We start from the raw sequence: 22035 nt of genomic DNA, 5'->3' as shown, positions 1-22035 counted from the left end.
GGAGGGAGGAGGCGTGCAGTGCAGAGACGGGGAGGGGTGTGAGCAGAGGGAGCATGGACAGAGCAGTGAGTCCTAGAGCTGCCTCGTTCCTGCTGGTGTTTCAATGTCAGTCCTTACATGGGAGTTGCAGGAGTTGGTTTCTGTTCCTTGCAGCCCCATGAGCCTGACTACTTGTTATCTTGTAAAGTCTTTGCCCCTCACTGGGCCTTGGTTGGACTAGACAGTCCCTAAGGTCCTCCCCAGATCAATGTTCTCTTTGAACACAACATAGGATGGTGTTTAGACTGTGGGCAGCTGAGTTCAGTATTAGTTACAGCATGCCCATGGCATCCTGGGTCCCCAGATAGCTTGGTGGCTGGTTAAAGAGCCTGGAGGAGGATCCAGCACACACCAGCTTTGAACCTCAACCTCCCTCTTCCATTGCATCCTTTGTTGGATCACAGAGGAACTGAGGAATAAGGCCTGGTGTTTCTCCAGCATCTTTTGGCTGTTGGATGCCCTACCTGCCCCCTGAACACTTTCCTGGACCCATGTCAGCATTTCAGAGGATTCCAGTGCCAGGTCTGCTCCAAAGAAAGTGTCACTCCAGGAAAAATTTGAACAAAGAAAGTTTCCTTTTTTGGTGTTAAGGTTTCTTGCCTTCCAGCTGTTTGGCTCTCAGCCTGTGCCCTGCCTTCATCCCTCTAAGCTAACAACTATGTGGATAATAACACTTCCTTGCTTTTGTGTGGGGCTGTGTACTTTTCAGGACATTTTCATGCTTGCTGTCTTATTTGATACTCACAGAAACCCAGGGAGGATGGGCGAGAAGGAGGGGTAGATGGTAACACCTATCATTTTTCCCATCCCATCCATCCCCTTAAAATGATTTATTTTAAAAGAATTTAGAAAAATTATCCCTCTGCTCTTTTTCAAACAGATGGAAATGTTGAGATTGAGCTTGACTGATCTGCCCAAGATCACAGAGCAAGTTAATGGCTGACTGGATCTAGGTTTCCAATCATGGATCATACTTAAGTGGGACTGACTTAATAACATCGTGCAAGACGCTACTGGCCGTGGCAAAGGGTCTCTGAGAGAAGTGGTGTTTTTGGCATGGCTGCCCCTTTGAAGACTCCAGGAGTTATCCACAATCTTACCTCTCCAGGCCCTCAAGAGACTTGACTACCCCCAGTGGCCTGGGTAGCAACAGGAGCTCACAGAAGTGAGCCAGGTTAGACATAAGGATTCAGTAACAGTTCCTCTGGTATCAGCCAGGATAAATGTCATTAAGAGTCAGTTTTCTTGTTTTGATTGCAGAGCACTTGGGGGGCAGTAAGACAGGAAATGTTGAGAACCACAGGTCTATCCCTCCATCAGCTCCTCTGAAAAAGAGGATGCAGAGGTCATAGTCCCTGCCCCTCCTCCCTCCCTAAACTCTACTCTGCAGCAAGGGCACCCTATCCCGGCTCGTCCATTTTGGGCCCCCTTGCCAACTGTGCTCCTTGCTGTATTCCCACCCCATCATTCCGCAGCCCATCCCTTTCAGTCACAACGTGGAGTCAAGTTATCTTGGGAGGCAGGCAGTTAAGTTCTCCATCACACAGTTCTAATAGGGAAAGATGAGGAAGCAAAAGGAGTGGGAGGCTTTCTCTGTGCTTTCTCCAGGGTCTCCCTTGCTCCTGTCCCAATGCCCCAGCAGAGAGCTTAATGTTCTGCTCTGTGGCATCACCCAGCTCAACACCTGCAAACAGCACACCTGGGAAATTAATCCTGGCAGTCAGCTAATGGCCAGGGCAGTGCCATGTCAGTCAGGGTGAAGACAAGAAAACAGAAAACATGCTTGGAATTTCAGAGGTCATTTATTTCAGAGAACTGGTTGGCTTGAGGAAGCAAAAGGGTAAGGTGAGGAAAACTAGAGATTAGTAGCTGCAGGAAGCTTCTACCACCCCTAGACCTGGAGGATCAAATGGAAGGGTGTTTACTAGATCCAGAAGTACACTTGCTGTTGATGCTACTGGAATATTGCTTTTGAAATGATGCTGCTGGCAGAACTGCCAGAGGTCACTGGAGTCTACAGCTATCCCTCCAGTACCACTGACACTTTTGGAAACGCTGAAGGTCTGAGCCCATAACCACCAGCTGCTGCCAGAGTCTCTAGCGGATGCAGAGAGAAAATGGCTTTGCCTCTCCTCCAGCCATCCCATCTCCAGCCAAACAATTTCCCACCTGTACTTCCCCTTGGCTGAATCTGACAGGAAGCCAGCTAGGAAGGGGAGTCTGGGAAGTGTACTTTTCAGGGCCTTTCAGGGCCTGGCACTCTTCAGCACAAAGCAGAGCATGGAAAGGCTAGATTAGAGCTCAGAGCAAACAGGCAAATGACCAGCACAAATGTTATTGAAACTTACAACTAATTTTGGCACCTCAAAGGCCATGTGTATTGAACATTAGTTGATTACCTCATTTTTCCATTTCCCCCTTTGCAACAGCCCCTGATTTCCTTTCTACGATCCATGTGTTTCCAGGAAGCTGACTCCATCAGGGAAGCGGAGGGGTGAGCTGGTCAATCTCACTGGCCAGAATGATTGGTTCAGGGTGGTGGTATGAACTCAGCCTGTCCAATCATAGTGAATCTCAGGATTTTCTTCTCAGGAGGAAAGAGTAGCCCGAAGACTAGGAGACTAATGTTTAGGCACATATGGAATGCACGTGCTGTAGCCACTGCTTAGGAAGCTCTGGCATACTGCATCAGGCTCATGTCCCTTAGGGTGCCTACTATTGGTCACAAAGCAAGGCCAATATACACACATCATAGAAGAGAAAGAAAGTTCTGGGAATCAGCCACTCTTCTCATGGTCTCATCCTGGAACAGTGGCTTTAAAATATGTTTTACTGTGCCCTCAATAAGAAATAAACTTTACAGTATACATGTAGTTGGATATATAACTGAAACAGAAGTTTCACAGTAGTTTTCACAGTATTTACCCTTGCTATGTGTAATTAGTTCAAATTTTCAATTCTATTCCATTTTTTAAAATAAAGCTGGTTGCAAACTTCTAAGTGATTTTATGGTCTACTAATAAGCTAGGACCTGCAATTTGAAAAACACTGTCCTAGACCATTCCATCATCAATTGCTGCAAAATTTAACTTTGGATTTTAAGCTTCTTAACATTTATGAACTTTCCTGCTTCTGTATCCATATTCTCTGTCTTCTTTTGCTCTGAAGAAAAGTCTCAGGGTCCCAGCTCCTATCAGAGGTCAAACTCTACCCAATCTGTGCCAAGGACCCCAAAAACTTACTTCTGCAGATCTTTTCTCTCTTTTGCATTGTCAATTTCTGCCTGTCTACTGGAATACCTAGTTTACAAAATTGCTCTAGAGTTTTCCTTCTTAAAACTAAAACAAACCAACAAATAAAAAGCTCCCCTTGACCCCATTTCAATTCCTATTTCCTTAAGTTGAAGGAGAGTATATATGGTTGAATGGGACAGGAAACAGAAGGGTGGCCTAGAGAGATGAACTCAGTAGAAGGGGTGAGGACCTTGCCAAGAAGTCAAGAAGTGGGCATTCGAGGGGGAAGAAGGCATCATGATTTGTGTAAACGTATAGAAATCAGAAGTGAATTTCGACCCCAGAACTTTCTTCCTTAAACTCCTCTTTTGGCAATCCTCCTGCCTCCCAAATCTTTGCTGCTGGAGCCTAGACTCTGGAATCATGGAAGCTCAGGTTCAACTCCAGCCCTGAGGTTTCTGAACTGGCTAACTTTGGATAAATTACATCTCTTCTTTAAGTTTCCTCATCTATAAAATCAGTCTAATAAAATCTATCTCGTTGAGTGGGCTAAGAATTAAATTAGATCAACATAGGTTAGCTCTTATTATTATCAAGGCTTTCCCCAATCATTATGCAAAAGCTTTCTCCCCCACTAATAATCATTACCCTTGTGACCACTCGTTGAGCAATCCCTCTGTGTCAGGCAATATGCTGGGGACCTTACAAACAGGGTTTCCAAGCCAAGAAGGATACCCTGGCACCTTCTCACTGCAGAGTTTTCTCCTTCTGATAACTTAACATTTTTAGAGTGTCTACCATGCACCAGGGAGTGGACTGGCTTACTTTCATTCATTCATTCTACAGATGTTAATTTAACACCTACTATGGTGTCTGGAACTTACTAGATGATGGGGATACCAAGAAGAACATGGCCCTGAACCCTGAAGGGCTCACAATCTAGGCACACAGTAAGTGCTATGTAATGAGGGTATTTTATGAGGTGTTCTTTTCTTCTAGCTTCCTGGTCTAGGCAACCCCATCTTTGGCTCCAGACCCCATGGCTGACTGTTTATGACTGTTTTTCTGGCTTGACCTTGGAGCCCTACCTTCAGGACATGCCTTTGGGTTTTTAGCTCCCCATGTGGCCATCAGGATTAAGAGAAAATTTTTGTGTTCCCTGTCTCTCCGTGCCTGGGATCCCCCTCCAGAGGAAAGATACTTAACAGATGTCCAAAAGACAGGTAAATTGCTGGTCTGGCTCTTACCCCAACACACTTTGAACACTTCTCTGTCTTAATTCACTCAGTCTCCTAATTGCTAAATCCAACTGACTTTTTGTCCCTGTGCAGAATCTTTTGCCCCTTTCTCTCTTTTTGGTATCCTATGTTGTTTACCGTTCTTTACGTCTTTTAACTCTACAGCTCAGAGGGGTCAGGTAATCTGTTCAATTTATAAGAAGTAGAGTTGAGACTTGAACCTAGCTCGGGCTGACTCCAAAGCAGACGCAATAGCCAATATTCCACGCTGTCTTCCCAAGCAGATCAACAGTGTGTATTGTCCAATATGTAGTCATTAACTACATATAGTTATTCAATTTTAAATTAAAATCAAATGAGGAAAGAAATTCAGTTGCTCAGCTGTATTAGCTGTCTTCAAGTGCTAAATAACCACACGTGGCTGGTGATTGCTATATTTAACAGCACAGATATAAAACATCTCCATTATTGCAGAAAGTTCTTTTGGATAGTATTGGTTTAGATAAAGTGTAGGATAGCATTGGGTTAGATAGTGTTCTGTCCTCAGACCCCTTCCCTTTACCCTTTCCCCCCTTATTTATTCTCAGAGAGTGGGCAGCCATTGGTTGGTCTGCCCAACTCTCTGCTCCCACTTTTCTATCCCTATACACTACCGTACCTTCATTCACAGGCTTACAGTGGCTACAGCCATGTGTATACATGATCCTGTACCTCATAATGAAGTTGATTGGTTCAGGGGCAAACTTCTGGCTAAAGTTAATCCAAGGAACAGCTCTCTCTCCCAGGAATTTGAAATTGAGCCCCAAAATCTAGTCACCTGACTGATCTCTTTAATGTACGCAATGTGGGATCTAGGGATGACCACCTTTTCTTTGATTTGGATTGGGAAAACTGGTCTTTAGGGAGGTAAAGAAATCACAAAAACAGTTACACATATTGGAGAGAGTTGGATCTCAGAGTCCAAAGGATGTCTGGGCACTGTGTCCTTCTCTTTCTCTGAGCTCTGCCTTCCTCTGTGATGCCTGCATGCTCAGGCAGGCTCTGTCCATAAAGCAGAAATGATAGCCACCCACAGATCTCTATGGCTCAAGACCTACAGAAGAAATGTCCTGTCTCTCCTATATTTCACATCTTTAGGAAGGCCTTGCTTAGCTTAGTTTGGGTCATGTGCCCATCTGTTCAGAAACTGTGATCTGTCTAAGCAAGGGTTCCTGGAAAACAAAGCCTGAAAAAGGGGTTAAGTGCTAAAGCTTTATATGGGATGCACAGTCCTAGGGCAGTGAGGATAAGGGGATGGGGAAGCAGGAAAAGATGGCAAGCAATGCAAGGAAATGTTTGCTGCTACTTCTTTACGATGAGCTGTGAAGAGACACATCTAGTCTCTGGACAGGTCTACCCACTTGGCCATACAGAATGCCTATAGACGGGTTGTATAGAGAAACTATACCATGAAACCGTCCATCAGAGGTAGGAAGGGAGAGTGGATTGTTCCCCCATTAATCATAGTTGATCCCATGGGCAGTTAAATCTCCTGTACTTCTAGGTTGCTTCATTGACCCCTTCAGCAGCTGCTTAGGAAGCCAGATCTCATGCTCTGTGAGGTGGTGTGTCCTCAGGGTCTGGAAATTGCAGGAGAAGCCAGAGAATCCATATTTGCAACTAGTTGGCCTCAGGAAGTGGAACTGTGAGGCCTCACTCAGAGTTGGTCAGCCACGTCTGTGGTTGAGGTGGAACAAGCAGCTGATGGTCTGGGAGCCAAATGATGCAGAGAGACTCTGAGGAGGCACTGGGCCAAGATGTGGGGATCATTATGATTGGTCAGACTGGGTCATAGGCTTACCCCTATGGCTGATGGGGTGGAGAGGAGGTACTACGATCTCATCCTCCTTCCCCTCATGTCAGTTCAGATCCTCAGAAGACAGACACCTAGACAGGGTTAAATGCAAGAAATGTATCATGGAAAACACCCGTGAGGGAAAATGGGGGCAAGACCTAAAAGAGACCGGGAGAGGACCATCTGACAGTGAGACAGGTCTGACCCTAAGTGAAGAAGAAAGAAGGCGAGAGTTCTAGGTGGAAGCACCTTAGACTGCCGTGCAGCTCCAAGGAAAGGTTGTGAGGTCACTGAGGAGTCCTTGAGCCAACCCGTCCATCAGAAGAGTGTCACTTACCCCAGGAAGAAGTCTGTCCAAAATTCTCTGCTGTGCTCAGTCATCGGCCAGGAATAGCTTGTGGGAAGTGAGGCCTGGGGGTGAAGGGCAATGGATTTCAGAGCTCAGCAGCTGGGCTGCAAGTAGAGTGCCATTACCATTGGAAAGGGCAAGGGTGTTGAGCAGGCAAGACAACAAGTGTCCATCCTAGACCTTACAATGTCCCACTCGACACGCTCTGGAGAAGTCCAGAAGTCTTCATCTGGAGATTACCATCCTCCCATGTGGGAAACCTGGGGGTCATACTACACACCTTCATTTCTCTTGATCCCCACCCCTACAGCAGCTGATCAACAGTCCAGTCCTTCCAATCCTACGTTGGCAATATCACCACTGCATTTGTATTTTCTTCCTTCCATTCTCACTGCTACATATGTGCTCAGGCTCTTGTTACATCTTGTCTGATATGTTGTGGAAGTCTCTAACTGGTCATTCTGCAACCCTATTCCATCCTGTTATCTCTGCCAGATAGTCTTTAAACACAGTTTTGACCATGTCACTCCCCTCTGTAAACACTTCTATCACTGGGAATGTAAAACAGTACAGCTGCTGTGGAAAACAGTACAGTGGCTCCTCAAAAATTAAACAGAATTACCATATGATCCAGCAATTTCACTTTGGGGTATGTATCCCAAAGAATTGAAAGCAGGAACTCAAACAGATATTTGTACACCAATGTTCATAGCAGCATTATTCACAATAGTCAAAAGATGGAAACAACCCAAATGTCCATTGATGGATGAATGTATAAGCAAAATGTGCTATATACGCACAATGGAATAGTATATTCAGCCATAAATACAAATGAAAGTTTGGTACGTGCTATGACATGGATGAACCTTGAACACATTATGCTAAGTGAAATATGCCAGATATAAAAGGATAAACATATAATTGTATAATTCCACTTATATGATATACTTAGAATAGTCAAATTCAAAGGGAGAAAGTAGAACAGTGGTTCCAAGGAGCTGGGGGAGGGGAGGATGGGGAGTTATTGTTTAATGGGCACAGCGTTTCAGTATCGGATGATGAAAATATTCTAGAGACAAATAGTGGTGATGGTTGCACAACGATGTGAAAGTACTTAGTGCCTGTGAACTGTACTCTTAAAAGTGATTAAAATGGTAAAACAGGGCTTCCCTGGTGGTGCAGTGGTTGAGAGTCCGCCTGCCGATGCAGGGGACACGGGTTGGTGCCCCGGTCTGGGAAGATCCCACATGCCGTGGAGCGGCTGGGCCCGTGAGCCATGGCCGCTGAGCCTGCGCATCCGGAGCCTGTGCTCCACAACGGGAGAGGCCACAACAGTGAGAGGCCCACGTACCGCAAAAAAAAAAAAAAAAAAGGTAAAACAAAAAAAACTTCCACCACTAACTCTCCTTACCAGAAAATAAAACCCAAGAGCCTTAATCTGACCACAATGTATTTTTCCAGATGATTTTTCTTCCTTATCCTCTTATTCTATATTTCCTCCATCAATTCCCTGCTTCCTATATTTGCTCTAATGGTCACCTACACGTGGCATGCTCTTCCCCTAATTCTACTCATTTTTTAAATGTCACATCCTCACAAATCTTTCCTGAACTCTTCTCACTATTTCATACTAAATGGAAGAAATCTCTCCCTTTTTGAACTCCCACAGCATGTGAATCTTATCTTTCTTTAGCACTTACCGCTCTTCTTTGAGATCAAAGAAGGCACACAATGAGATAGAGGGGTGTAGCTTAAGGTAGTCCAGCTGGTTGTCTAGACAGGTCCCTCTACAGTTCCAAAACTTTAAGGAATTTACCATCATCCCAGAACTGGTCTTCAGCCTTGCAAACTCAGAAGCCTGATTTTAATAGTAAGCACAGAATGGAACCATCTCCCAGGGGGACTCTTGTATTCTCTAAGTTCACAAAAACTGATAGTTACATAAACCAGAATCCAATAGATTAATTTACAATGAAAAATGCAATTATCAAAAGAACTTGGATCCTCTAGGTGACAGATCGCTAAATTCTGTCCCTACAGGAAATACATTTGCTGGGTGAGCGTAGAATCATACCAGGAAAAAACATTGATCTTAAGAAGCATTTCTCAGCTGAGGCAGCCTGAGATATTCTCACCCACTATAGGGATGACACGGACAAGGAAATGTTAATGCCCAGGTTGGCCTGACTGAGACAGGGCTCAGAAAGACAATGCTAATGCTTGCCTCTGTGACTGGGTTGTTTTGAGTCGTCATGGCCGATTAAGCCCGTCGGTTCACAGAATCTCTCTCCAAATAGGACACAGAATGATTGGTTGACAAGATTGATTAGGCTTCTGTTTATTAAATTACAATCACATCTGCCTTGAGATTCCCTTTCATATGAACTGGATCAGAGTCTGGTTTATTTTTTGATCATGCTTGTAGCTAAGCTCTTGGCTTACCCCTACAGATAGCTAATTTCAGAACTGTATTTGCCAGTTTAGGCCAGCTAAGTTATGTTGCAGTAACAAACAAGTAAAACAATCTCGGTGGCTTATAGCAAAGGTTTATTTCTTACTCACGTTACATGTCTTGTGCGTCAGCTGTGGCTCTGCACATCTTCATTCTGGGACCAAAGCTAGAAAAGCAGCTCTATTTGGAACATGATCCTCTCAGGGCTGAAGAAAAATATGGTGGAATCATGAGATGGCCCATACATTTCTACTCAGAACTGGATCAAGCTATTTCTACTCACATTTCACTGACCAAAACAAAGCCTAGCTTGATGGCATTAGGGTGAGAAGTATAACCTCCTAGGGACAGGCCAGATGGGGAGGGTTTTAGAAAAGGAAGGGCAGAGAATATTGATAACCACAGTCTACAGCAAGGACTAATATTCAGCCTGTATGTACTAGTGTGACTGACACCAGTTATAATACCGACTACTAAAATACTGAAATACTTTGGTACTAGCTGGTAAATAGCTGCTGTTCCAACTTTCCTGACAACTCCCCTCCCCTGGGACCTACTATTTAAAAACTAGCAACTGAAGGGTTAACACCTAGTACAGAGGGATATCTCCTGGACCCTTCCTGGAATTCACATCTGGTAGATCAGTGCCTGAGAAGTACCAGTTGTTAAAATATGTTTACTACCACCATTAGCTAATTTCTTCTACTATGTAAATTTTTATTAGTTTAATTCTGAGGGCAACCTGATTTCCACACTCCCAGAGGGAAACTGACTGCAGCCCCTATATACTGTCAATACTTAATTACAAGAATAACTAATAATACTAATTTGTGCTGCTTCCTGCACATTTTTCTTCTCTTTCACAAGCATAGTATATGCAATAATTGCTCAATAAACATTTGTAGAAAGACTTAGCTAGCTTTTTCCCATTAGCTAAGCTTATCTATCTCAACATACTATTTCTTGAGTTTGTTTTTAATTTTTTACGCCATTTCTCAGGTCTGAAAAATCATTATCACTAACTTCTTTATAACACTTTTGCAATTTACAAAGCACTCGCCATTATACTATTTCATTCAATCTCCCCAACACTCCCAGGAGGTAGGAATTAGATCATTTTACAGATGAAATCGAGACTCAGTGAAGTCAGGTGTCTTATAACTAGTTAGGTTTTGTTCATTCATTCATCAAATATTCATTGAATGCCTGAAATGAGATTTATTAAAGTTGGAGTTGAAAACGATTTCCCTGAGTTCAAGTCAAGGGTTTATTCCACTATTCTCAACTACTTTATCACCAGGGTCATAAAATCAAAGGAAGGAAATAATAATAGTGTATTGATTTTATTGTTGAGGACCCCTGCAACCCAAGTCTCAGAAAGGCTGTAAGGTCATTTGTAAAATTCAAGGTAACCACCAGCAGGAGCAGTCTCACTTCTCTTTGCGCCTGTAGCTAATTCTACTCAATACATATTTGATGCATTTATCTACAGGTTTGGGGGCTATTTAAACTGAGTTTCAACACTTACTAAGCTGCGGAGCCTTGATCAATTTAACCTTTTTTGCGCTTCAGTTTTATCACCAGTGAAATAAAAATAATGCTGATGCCTTCGACCAAGTAATTGTGGAGATTAAAGCAGTAAAGTATGAAAAAGATATAATGTTCATTGTAGTTTAGTTTCCAATTGTTTTTTAAAAAGTTTTAAACTGCATTCAAGTGAGAAAAGCAATGTCCATGTCGACGTAAGGTAACAAGTGACCACTATTGGGAAGTGATGCTCTTTATTTTGGAGTATGTCATTTTACAGTTTTGGTGTTATAGCCCTTCTTTTACGGTACTGGTAGCTATCATTAAAGGCGCACTTAATTTGGCATTCCCACGTCGCCCTCCAGCCTCCAGCTCTGCGTCCTCCCAAATAAAAAAAAAAAAACTCACAAAAACTTTATTCCTCTAAAATTCAAAAGCTGGCGCACCAAAGCAGAGATCCACAAACACGGAACGCTCCACGCAGGTCACTACTAAACGCCTCCGAATCCCGAATCCCCCAAAGGGGGCGGGGTCAGAAGATTCTCGCCTCTCATTCCGCCTCACAAAGTCATCGCCCCTTCTCATATCTCGCGAGACTTCAGGCAACTAAGCTTCTGCGTAATAAAGACACTGGGAGTCGAAGCGCCGAGGGGAAGGGGGAGGGGAAGGTGAGGGGGAGGGGGGAAACGGTGCAAACGGCGTGGCCGCCATCTTGTTTGTACCCCCGCTTGGCGCGCGCTCCGTTCTCCCTGACGCACGCTTCCCCCTCCCCTCCGCCGTGCCCAGGTCTCTGCACTGCCCGACTCCGCAGGAGCGCAGGGGCGGCTCCTGCTCTTCCTTGGACTTCTAAGCAGAGGCGTGTGAGTGTGCGGGAGCATCCGCGGGAGAAAGGGGGAGAGATGAGCGGCGGCGGCGGGGGGAGGGGCGGCGCTTCCCGCCTTCGGCGGAGACCTCACTTCCCTCGCGCGGCTGCTGCTGTAGCTCGGTGCGGCCTGCCCGCCGCCATGTTGTGTTCTCGCCGTGCCCGCCGCTGTCGCCGCCGCTGCGCTCATGGGGTCCGTACGCCTTGTCGGCCCGACCCGCGGGCTTTCTCCCATTGGCGGAAGGCGACGGCGGGGGGGCTCGCTCGTGATTGGTCGGTGGCGGGGAGGCCGAGGACCTGGCACGTTATTGGTCGCGCTGGCTCTGGCCTAGGGGGTGATGAAGGAATCGGAGGCTGTAGGGATGCGCGCGTCTGGGGCTCTCTGGCTGCAGGGTGATGACCCCCTACGGCGCAGGCGTGGGGTGGAGGTTGGGGGCGAGCCTAGAGGCCTTAAAGGGGAAGAGTGGGAGATGGTCTGGCCAGTACTTCGTGGGTAGCCTGTGCATGGCCGGGAGTGGGAGGCACTCCAAATTCCAGAGGTACCCTTCATGGAATGTGCATGGCCCGGGATAGGGGCGTGCAAGCGCCAAGGGTGCCAGGTTTGGAAACACTGAAACCCGAGTTTCAGGTTGAGAGGATCTTCGAGATCCAGGGGTGCTAGACTTGGAGTGTAACACAGGGAATGACCCTGATGTCCACGGGTGCCAGGTCTGAGGGCATGGTATAGGAGGAGAGGGCATCAGGGCCCTAGAGACATACCCGGCGAACAATAGGATCAGATCAGGAATTTTGCTAGGGAGTCCCGGTTTTGAAACACTGAGGTTTTGGTGGAGCCCTGGAGTCCGTAGTTACCAGACCTGGGCAGTGGTGTGAAGAGCAAATAAACAGACCCAGACTGAGAGAGGGTTTCTATGGGATAGGTGTGCATGGTCTTAATAACTGAATGCCGAGCCTAGGAGGCACAGCATTAAGTAGTGACAGATCTATAGGAGTGAAAAAGCAGAAGCATTTTTGGAATTTTACGATTTGGGGATTATATTAAGAGAGTAGTTATAGATTATCGGGTCTCAGGACCGTGCTGCTAGTTTTGAGATGTTCTACATGAAGTTTTACTGTTCTAGGAAAGATACAGTTCAGGGCTGAGTTTCCAAGTTTCCAAAGCTGCTCTTTTTAGCAAATATCAGATACTTTGCAATTATTTGTTTGAAAGGATATTGTTAGGTTCCTCTTTAGTGGAAGAGCGCTTGACAGAGATCCTGGATCTTGGCTCATTTATTTCCTTTTATATATGACTAAAAAATACACCCACCTTCATACACACTTTTTTTTTTTTTTAAATAAGCAGCTGGGAACAAAAATAAGCTCGTGCATAGCTTCTTGCATCTTGTCTTAAGTTAGAGGACTTGTCAACTCTCTGTGGTTCATATTTCAAAAAGCTTTTGTTCAAAAAAAAAAAAGCTTTTGTTCTAATTGAGAGTTGTTAGAGTCAGTTTATTGGGGGCACCTTACTTTTCCATTGAATTGTGGTAACTTGGATTGTTCTACATTTGCTCCTCCCAAGGTTTGGGGATCATGGAAACACATTTGTTAAACCTCTGTGTTTTCCTAATTTGTTTTTCCTTGTCTGTCTTAGGTGGTTCTTTCAGCTTTAGATAGACGTTACACTTCAGTTTTTATACCACTTTCAAGAAACTCCTGTGATTTTCACATTTCTCAGTTTTATGTGAATGCAACTGAATTTTCAAGAGAAAAGGGGAAAGTGGTAGAGGAAGGGAATTGACATTTTGGAGCACATTTAACACATTTCCTGTTAGGTAGGCATTATCATCCCCATGTTGCAAATGAGAAAATTGAAGATCAGAGAGGTTAAGTAGCTTGTCCAGTGTCACTCAGTGGTTGAGCTGGGATTCAAATCCAAGTTGCCTGATGTCAAAGCTTGTAGTTTTATCTACTATGTCATACTATCAACATAAGCCTGACTTGTCAAACTCCCAGATAGTTTTATATTTCACAGTGGATCATCTTTCTTTGACTTCTGGGTGTTAGGAGTGTATTGAGTGGGGAATTTGAGTAAGAATTTGTATTTATTTGAATAATTACAAAAAGAATTTTTGTACTGTTCAAACCACAGAATGGTAACCATATAGATTATAATTTTTTCAACTAGGTATTTAAATTGTATCCCTTGGTTTCTATTGTGAAGGGAGGGATTTACAAAGTAAACTGCTGGAGTTTTTCTGAACCCAGGTAGATAATGGGGAAAATATGTACAGAAAGCTTAAGAATCTGCATCCTTTAAAACCAGGCTTCAGAATGTTGCTGACATAGTCTTTCTACATATGGAAATGATTAATGCCAAGCAGTGAGGAACTACCAAGTGCATAGTGTAAAGAGCTCACTGGGGAGCTTTTTCAAACATCACCAGTTCTTTAGGATGTTTGTCCCCAAATACTGGGACCTATCTAAAAACCTAGTACCTTCTTCAAACTGTGGGGTGATCCTAGGATATGCTTATCCTCAATGATGTGTAAAATTAAAACTGGTTACAACAAAATATTTGCAATTCCAGTTTTGCATGGAAACTTTTAAATAATTCAGGTTTCAAGGGGAGACCAGTGAATTGGAAGTCTTAACTCCTTTGTGTCTTGATATGATTAGGTGAGGGTCTCCTCCCTCATGTTTGCAATTACATTGCAGTGTGGAAGATAGAGTCAAAAGTATGAGGGAAAACAGGGCTTGCTGTACATTTTGTACATTGATCATCTCAGCTTCATTTGGCTTAGTCATTAAGTTAATCAAATATGAAGACCGTTACGGCATCCATAACTTAGTTTCTTTTTTAGCAAATCTGGTCGAGGTTGTAAAAACAAGTGTATACATATAAATATCTTTTTTATTCAGCAAGCATTTCTTGGCGGTTGTTCTTCAGCACCAGTGACACTTTCATTCTACATTAGCCCATGTACATTCTGCATTAACCCAGGGCCAATTGCTGGGCCTTGTTATTGATATAATTTGGAACTGACCACCCTAGAAATCTTGAACTCCCAGGAGGTCTGAGTAGATCTGAGTTTATACTAAAACCTTGTGAACATCAGCTTTGTCTTCTAAGCAGAAATCATACTAATGCTTTGTACTTTACAGACTGTGTCTGTCATCTTATTTAATCCTTATAACAAATAATTGTTACTTCATTTGCTTACACATTTTCCATTGGGGCAAAACTGATTCATGGCACTAGAAAAGATTCAAGGTTCCTTATCTCCACTTACAGAGAAAGCAGAGTGAAATGTGGGGCCATGGTAGGTGTCTTTTTGAGGCAGTTTTGAAATTCCCCTCTCTAACTTCTTAGTTCAGAGGTACTGAGCCACTAAAGATATATGAATAAAATTCAGGAATGTCATAGTTACTGCCTTTTATTGAGTGCTTACATTGAACCAGCAAGGGTATAAATATATATATTATCCTCACACAGTACGAGATAGGTACTATTACCACCCTCATTTTTACATATGAGGAAACTGAGGAGTTGAGTAATTTGCTCAAGGTCACATAGCCAGTCAGTGGCAGAGCCCAGATTCAAACATAAGTCTGTAACTCTTAATTCTTACACAATTTGTGAAGCCCTTACTCTTTTTTTTTGAAGCCCTTACTCTTAAACAGTGTTTTCTCTTTTTTTTAAAAAAATTTTATTTATTTATTTGGCTGCATTGGGTCTTAGTTGCGGCACACAGGATATTCATTGGGGCATACAGGATCTTTCGTTGCGGTTGCGAGGGCTCTCTAGTTGTGGGCTCTAGAGCCTGTGGGCTTAGCTGCCCCGCAGCATGCGGGATCTTAGTTCCCTGACTAGGGATCAAACCTGCATCCCTAGAAGAAGGCGGATTCTTAACCACTGGACCACAGGGAAGTCCCTTAAACAGTGTTCTCTTAACACCATAGAATATGATGAGAAAAAGAAAAACTCTTATATCTTAGCTTGGGAAGTGACCTTTGGTTCTTTCAGGCACACCCTTTGTACTGAGGCCCTGAAGAGTGTGATGACCTTGATAAGGTCATTTCTATGTAAGGGCACAGCCAAGTGTATGCCAGATTACTGGATTCCCAGGCTAGTGCTCATTCCACTGGACAGCATTTCCTCTCCTGTTGGAAGCGTTGACTTGACGCAGAGATGACTCTAAGGCACCTTTTGTATTTTGACAAGTTTGCCTCATTCACTGGAGGGAGAATAGCAGAGGACATTATTAAGGTCACAAATGACCTCCTTGAGGTTCATTCCAGCCTCAGGCATACAACCTAAGAAGAACATTCCTTAGCCAGCAAGTTGTTCTTTTCCATTCTATTCCTTGTGCTCACAGCAAACTGATTGTGAGTTATCTGATGTCTTACAGTCTCTCTTTTCATTTTGTTTATTCAGTTTTGCATGCATGCACTGTGACTAGTTAGGAGGGCTACAAGGTCATTTTAGTATTTTCCCACAGAGACTCAAAGCACCTAACATAATATTAGTAGATTAATTGTAGGAGGAAATGGATTTGAAATACTTTGGCCAAAAAGTGCCTTTGGGAGGGGCTAGTGTAGTTGCTGACCTTGGAGTCCGACCTGGGAAAGAATTCTGTCTCTGTAAGGTGTTTACCCTCCGTGGGGGGGCGGGGGGGGGGTCAGATTCTTAACCTGTCTGAGCCTTAGTTTCTTCCTTTGTAAAGTAATGGTTAATAATACCTATCTTATAGAGTACTTACTGAAAAATGAATACAGTAGCATATGGTAGGTGCCTGTCACTGAATGGACCTTAATAAGTGAGAGAACACATCACTTTCTTTTGAGAATAGCATAAAATCTGCCTGACAGCCAAGTAGAGCTTCCTTGATGAGGAGGCTTTGTAATTATCTGCTCTGTTATGTACAGTAAGATTTCTACATGGCGGGGGTGGGTGGGGAGCCACTTGACATGAAAGAAATAGTCTAATTTAGTTGTACTGTTGTGGTTTAGGAGCTGTTTTCTAGTGGACCGCTGTGAGGTCAGTATTACTTATGAATCCGCAAAGTCGTAGGATCATTTGTTTCAGGGTTAGGTTGTTTCCTGATCCCCTCTGTTAATCCCCAGGTGCTGAATGGTAGTGATTCTGATGAGAAGAAAAAGTCTTCATATTTGCAATGATTATTCATTGAGCAATGATAATTGAAATCAGAACAACCGGTTTTATCATTTTGTCCGAGAAGGGACTTACAGTATAGTCATTTGAAATTTTTTCTAGTTGTAGAAATATTAAGTTGAAGTAGGACTGTAAGTTTGATTTGTAGTCACCTGGATAACATTTTCTTTGAAGTAAGCAGAAAGACAACATTGTGGAATGGTTCAGGAAAAAAATCTCCCTGCCTGCAGAAATTTTTGCCAGGTTGCAAAATTTGCTGCATCCTTCCCACACCTCTCCATGTTTTAGCAGTGATGTACCTGATAGCAGTGAGGTAACCTCTTTACTCATTTTCAGCATGGGAGTTATATTTTCCATTTTGTTTTAAGTTCTTACTTGTCTGCAGGTAGCGTTTAAATCCGTTATACTTTCTTTTATACAGTGAGAGCTTTCTGATGGATAAACTTAAGGTGCAGTTTTTAGAGAGAGGGACTAGTCTAACCTTTGCATTTGAATGTTTCCAGTAGAATAGGTTTAAATTAAAGGTTCAAATCTTCATGTTCAAGGTATATAAGGTGTCCTATTTAAATGAACACCCTCATTTAAAATCAACAGTGTATTGTTATAAATCAGATTCAAGAATTATTCTTAAACGCATTCATGAATATGAGCTAAAATAGTGATCTTGAGCAGTGCTTCAGTAAATGCTTCAGTGACTCATAGGAAATGATATTGGAGCATAGAATATTTTATATCTTATCATTGGCTTAAATTTGTTAGAGTTACTGAAGGTTTTCAAAATCCCCTAATTACTGTTAACTCTGTCCTCAGGAGCTGCAAGTTTTCCATTATCTATATGAAGTGAGATTCTTTGCCCAGTGTTAAGAAAACATATCCCCTCACCAGTGGCATGATCTGTCCATTTAAAAGAGAAAAAAGAAAGTACATGCAATCTGTACAGTTGAACATTTTTGTCATTTTTAACTGTCAAAAACTATTATTGTACCCTGAAGGTAAGTAGCTTAGAATTTGCTTATTATCAAATGACAAAGTTGGGGCCTTTTTAAGAAGCAAAGCATACTCGGTTGGCAGTTACTTGAGAGGCAGAGGATTGCTATTTATGGTGATATTTAATGTCATTTTCATTAAAAAGGGAAATGCCATAATGTGTGTAAAACTCCAACCATTTTTGAAGAATAAACTGACCATTCTGACCAGAATAGACTTGCCTGTGGTCTTCCTTTCATTCCCCTAAAATTTGTAAGTGGCTTAGAGCAGCATTTCCCAAGCTGTTCCATTGAACATTAGTTCTTATACAATGCTAATAAGTGTCCTTATGATGAAAAAAGGATCCTTGACAAAGTAATGGGCAATGTGAAATGCATTTCTTTTCTGCAGAGTTAGTATTGAGAACGTTTGTGCTCATATACCTTAACAACTCTTCAAGAGAAAGGATACATTATGCAGTGTTTCTCGAACTTATTTGGCCATGGAACCCTGTTTGTGAGAACACCTAATAAGCATTTCATGTTATGACTGGTGTGGAGTGGAGCCCAGTTGAGTAATTCTGGTGTAGAGAGTTTATGAATAAAAAAATGAATCCTTTTGTATAGGATTCATAGTTTGGCCATTAGTGGGAAGGGACTTTCCTGGGAACATATAAGATATGTTTCCAAACTAACATAGACTCTTAGGGATGAATGTGATTTCAAAGGCCATCTAGTCCCGTTGCCAATAACAGTAATAATAGTAGCAGCCTCCATATTTTGGAGCATTTGCTGTTCATCAACCACTGTGTTGGCCTTCTACATGCATTATTAACTACTGGTCTCTCTAGAGTAGTTTACCATCCATTGGTCTTCATTTATGCTTTGGAGAATATAATTTATTTTTAAAAAACAAATAATTCAGAATTTATAATCCACTTATGGTCTCATATATTAGTTTACTTTATTCGTTTATTTATTGAGCAGCCATTTACTGAGCACCAGCACCATGTTCCTTATTCTAACGATGTTATCATTGCTCAGAATGTTTCTGGGACTTCTTTGGGGATTATCTTCAGAACATCTGTCAGATACTTTAAGATATGTGTCGACATACCTTTTTTTAAACCTTGAAGGTGATTTTGATTTGCTAAATAGCTAATAGTTGTTCAGAACCAAGTCAGGTGAAGGATACGGGTCAGAAGTTACAATCCGGCAGCCCTCAGTTTTCTTTGATCTGCTTATACGTTTTTAAAAAAATTGAAACAAAATTGAAAATGGAAAGATTTAACATTAAACAATCTGGTTTCCTTTTTCTTTCTTTTTTTTTTTTTTTAAACCAGACAAAACGATACTATTTATGAAGCCGTTGCAAGGGTTCTGGAAGACATAATAAGGGTAGTGGCACAAGGAATGGGCATAATGGATGTTCTCTGTGATGCTATTTACAATATTTTAAAATTGAAGACATTGAAATTATTCAGTAATATGGAACTGATTAAAAAATTATATCCATTCAGTGGAATATCATTCAATTATTATAAATGATACAGGTCTGTATTTGATAGGGAAAATTATTCACATTATTTAAGTAAGACAAGATTACAAAACAGTTTGTACAGTATTTTTGTATGGTATTATCTAATATTGGGGGGACTAACTCAACCTCACATCTCATTTACATGAGAAAAACTTCTAAAAGTATAACCCAAAATACTAATGCTGCTTGGTTCTGGCCGCTTGGATTAAAGGTGTTCTTAAAAAAAATACCCCAATCCCACTAACTTATAACAACATAAGTGCAAACCAAACTGCTATATACATCCGTCTCATCAGCTTAGTATATAATAAGGCACACAACAAATTTAGTAGTCAAATGAATATGGCTTCGTTTCCCCATCTCAACATATGAGAAGTTCATTTTTCTCTAGAGATTCTCTTCTATGATATTTCCTGGGACCCACAGGTTTGCTTACTAGTCCAAAAGGGTCAGTTAAGGACACCATCAATAAAATGTTCAGGCCGCTGAAGAGCCCAGTTTCTTTGCTGCTCTTTTTGCTTCTGCTGGAATACAGTGTAACCTTCAAGACCAGGTAATCTGGGGTACTGAGCAAGACCCTGTCCTTGGCAGGAATTGCCATGGTGGTTGAGGCCAACTTCTGCCATAACTCTGGTTCTTTAGTCATTCTTCAGGATGCTATATCAGGGGTTATGCTAGCATCAACTTTTTGTGTCCAGGATCTGGCTTTTGCTTCTTTTATTGAATCTGAAGCTCTTACTGCAGTGGACCAGCATTCTTCCATAGCCCTCATCAGTTGGAGCTCAGTACCAGCTGCCCCCTACCACCCCCACCATTGGCTGCGCCACATGGCTTGTGGGATCCTTGACCAGGGATCGAACCCAGGGCCCTGGCAGTTAAAGTGCTGAGTCCTAACTACTGGACCGCCAGGGAATTCCCCAATAGCTGCCCCTTTAGATGAGACATGCACTCTCCAGTTTTCATCAGTCCCCACTACTCCCTATTATTTCATTGACACTATGGCTAAGGTCAGGTGTGATTTATATCTCTGTACTGAGCACTGAGGATATATGTAGATATAAATAAGACACAGTTGCTGCCTTCAAGAAGCCTTCCTCTGGTAATAGAGACATGGTAAAACGTAATTATATGATAGGTGCTATAGTCAAGTGTATATTTAAATATTAATTGAATACCTACCACATGCTAGGTATTAATGCTGAGTGCTTTAACCCACTAAAGCCTCAACACTTCTGTGAGTTGGTGTTATTTTTTCATTTTACATGAAGAAAATGAAATGTTACTTGTTTCATTTTACACATGAAGTGAGCTCAGAGACGGTTAAGTAACTTAGCCTAGGTCATACAGCTAGTAAGTAGGTAATTGTGATTCAAAATCAGTTTTCTGACTAAGCGCATCAATTCCCACCCTGCCTTCTTTGGGAGCATTAAAGCTTGACCCATGTAACCACATGCACTCGTTTTGTGTCAGGGTGTTTATGAGGGCAAGATGATGCAATTGTCTGGTGTAGGGCTGTTGAGATGCAGGACCGGGGAAGAATATGAGTTAGAACCGCAGAGATCCAATGAGGCTCTTAGTCCACCGTAATGACAAGCTAGAGAAAGCTATCCTAAGTGAGAGTGCCAGGTGGAAATTCTAGGATAATTTGAGTTATCTTCCCACTAGTGGCTTGAATTCTACTAAGGTGACTGTTGATGAGAAATAGGGGTTGAAGTGTTTTTCTTGCAAACTACCAAGAACTAATAAAAAGTATGCCAAAGACCTTCACAAAGTATCAAGAGACATGTTTGGTTTAATCTGGTACATCAAAAGCAGAGTCAAAGGGTAGGCTTTTGGAACAATAATCAGACTTCAGCCACGATTGGTGGTGAAAGGCACGGATTTCTGGCATAAAAACTGGGGAAGAGTTTTAGTAGCAGCTGGGAAGTCCTCCTGTACTGCCCTTTATGGCTCAGGGGTTTCTTTCTGCAGGGTTGCAGGGTATGCTGGAGATAGAAGAGAGACATTGTGTTGTGGTAGCTTTGGGGCCCTAAGGAGCTAGGCCTTTCTGAATCTTAACCGCTGCGTAAAACAAGGAATTTGGATTGGATGACCTTTAGTACTTTACTTTTCTTTTCAATGCTTATTCAGACACAGTACAGTATACTTTATATATGCTGGCTCATTTAATCCTTACAGTGGCTCTGTGATATAGATGGTGATATCCATATATTAAGATGAGGAAACTGAGGCTCAGGGTTAGCCCAGGGTCATAGAGTTAATAAGTAGAGGAATCAGAATTTGAAACTAGCTCTGCCTGATTTCCAAGTGTTTATTGTTTTGCCGTAGTGACACTAATTAATGATCAGTGATGTGAACATGTTTTCCATATTCCTGTGCCTCCCACCCTTCAAAGGAGCTTCTTTGCTTCCTTGCAGCTGATTTGACCCCCAGTGTTACGAGGTTAAGAGAGGCTCTAGTGTGAATAAGTCACACAACTGGCCTGTTGGCTTTCTGCCTTCTCTTTCGAGTCTGGTAGCTGTTCAGAAGCTGTGATCTAAACTTTTCAGAAAAGAGCTACAATACCTGTAGCTCTTTGTAGCTTCAGGAATCATCCAACAGTGCACCCTGTTAGCATAACTAAGCTCTTGTTTAGATGCCATAGTGAAATTGCCATGCAGTTCCTTAATATTTTAATGTATAGTGTTTTTAATAATTTAGTTGTTTCAAGTCCTTATAAATTATACAGGTGATTTGCTACTAGTTAAATGTTTCTAGTAGTTTAGTAATAAAATTTGTATCAACTTATAGAGTGCTGTTTGTCAGATACTTAGCTAGATCTCTAACCAACATATCAAATTA

At 42.3% G+C, this 22035-nt stretch overlaps 1 protein-coding gene and 1 long non-coding RNA gene across 3 annotated transcripts in view; one reads left to right on the top strand and one right to left on the bottom strand.

Moving 5' to 3' along the window:
• Nucleotides 1-1225: 1225 nt before the first annotated feature.
• LOC115859114 (uncharacterized) lies at nucleotides 1226-9351 on the bottom strand. The gene is made up of 3 exons (XR_009565666.1): nucleotides 9256-9351; nucleotides 6682-6755; nucleotides 1226-1364 (listed from the first exon to the last, which is right to left on the bottom strand). It is a non-coding gene; the product is annotated as an uncharacterized lncRNA (long non-coding RNA).
• Nucleotides 9352-11394: 2043 nt separating this feature from the next.
• The window catches only part of NFYC (nuclear transcription factor Y subunit gamma), a 63395-nt gene continuing 52754 nt past the window's right edge, over nucleotides 11395-22035 (top strand). For both annotated transcript variants that reach the window (XM_030867771.3, XM_030867736.3), the window contains exon 1: nucleotides 11395-11532. The gene's annotated coding sequence lies outside the window, so the exon portion shown is untranslated. The remainder of the gene's footprint in view (nucleotides 11533-22035) is intronic.

This window comes from Globicephala melas, chromosome 1 (assembly GCF_963455315.2).
Source record: "Globicephala melas chromosome 1, mGloMel1.2, whole genome shotgun sequence".
Taxonomy (NCBI): domain Eukaryota; kingdom Metazoa; phylum Chordata; class Mammalia; order Artiodactyla; family Delphinidae; genus Globicephala; species Globicephala melas.
This window is presented reverse-complemented; position numbering and strand designations above follow the sequence as displayed.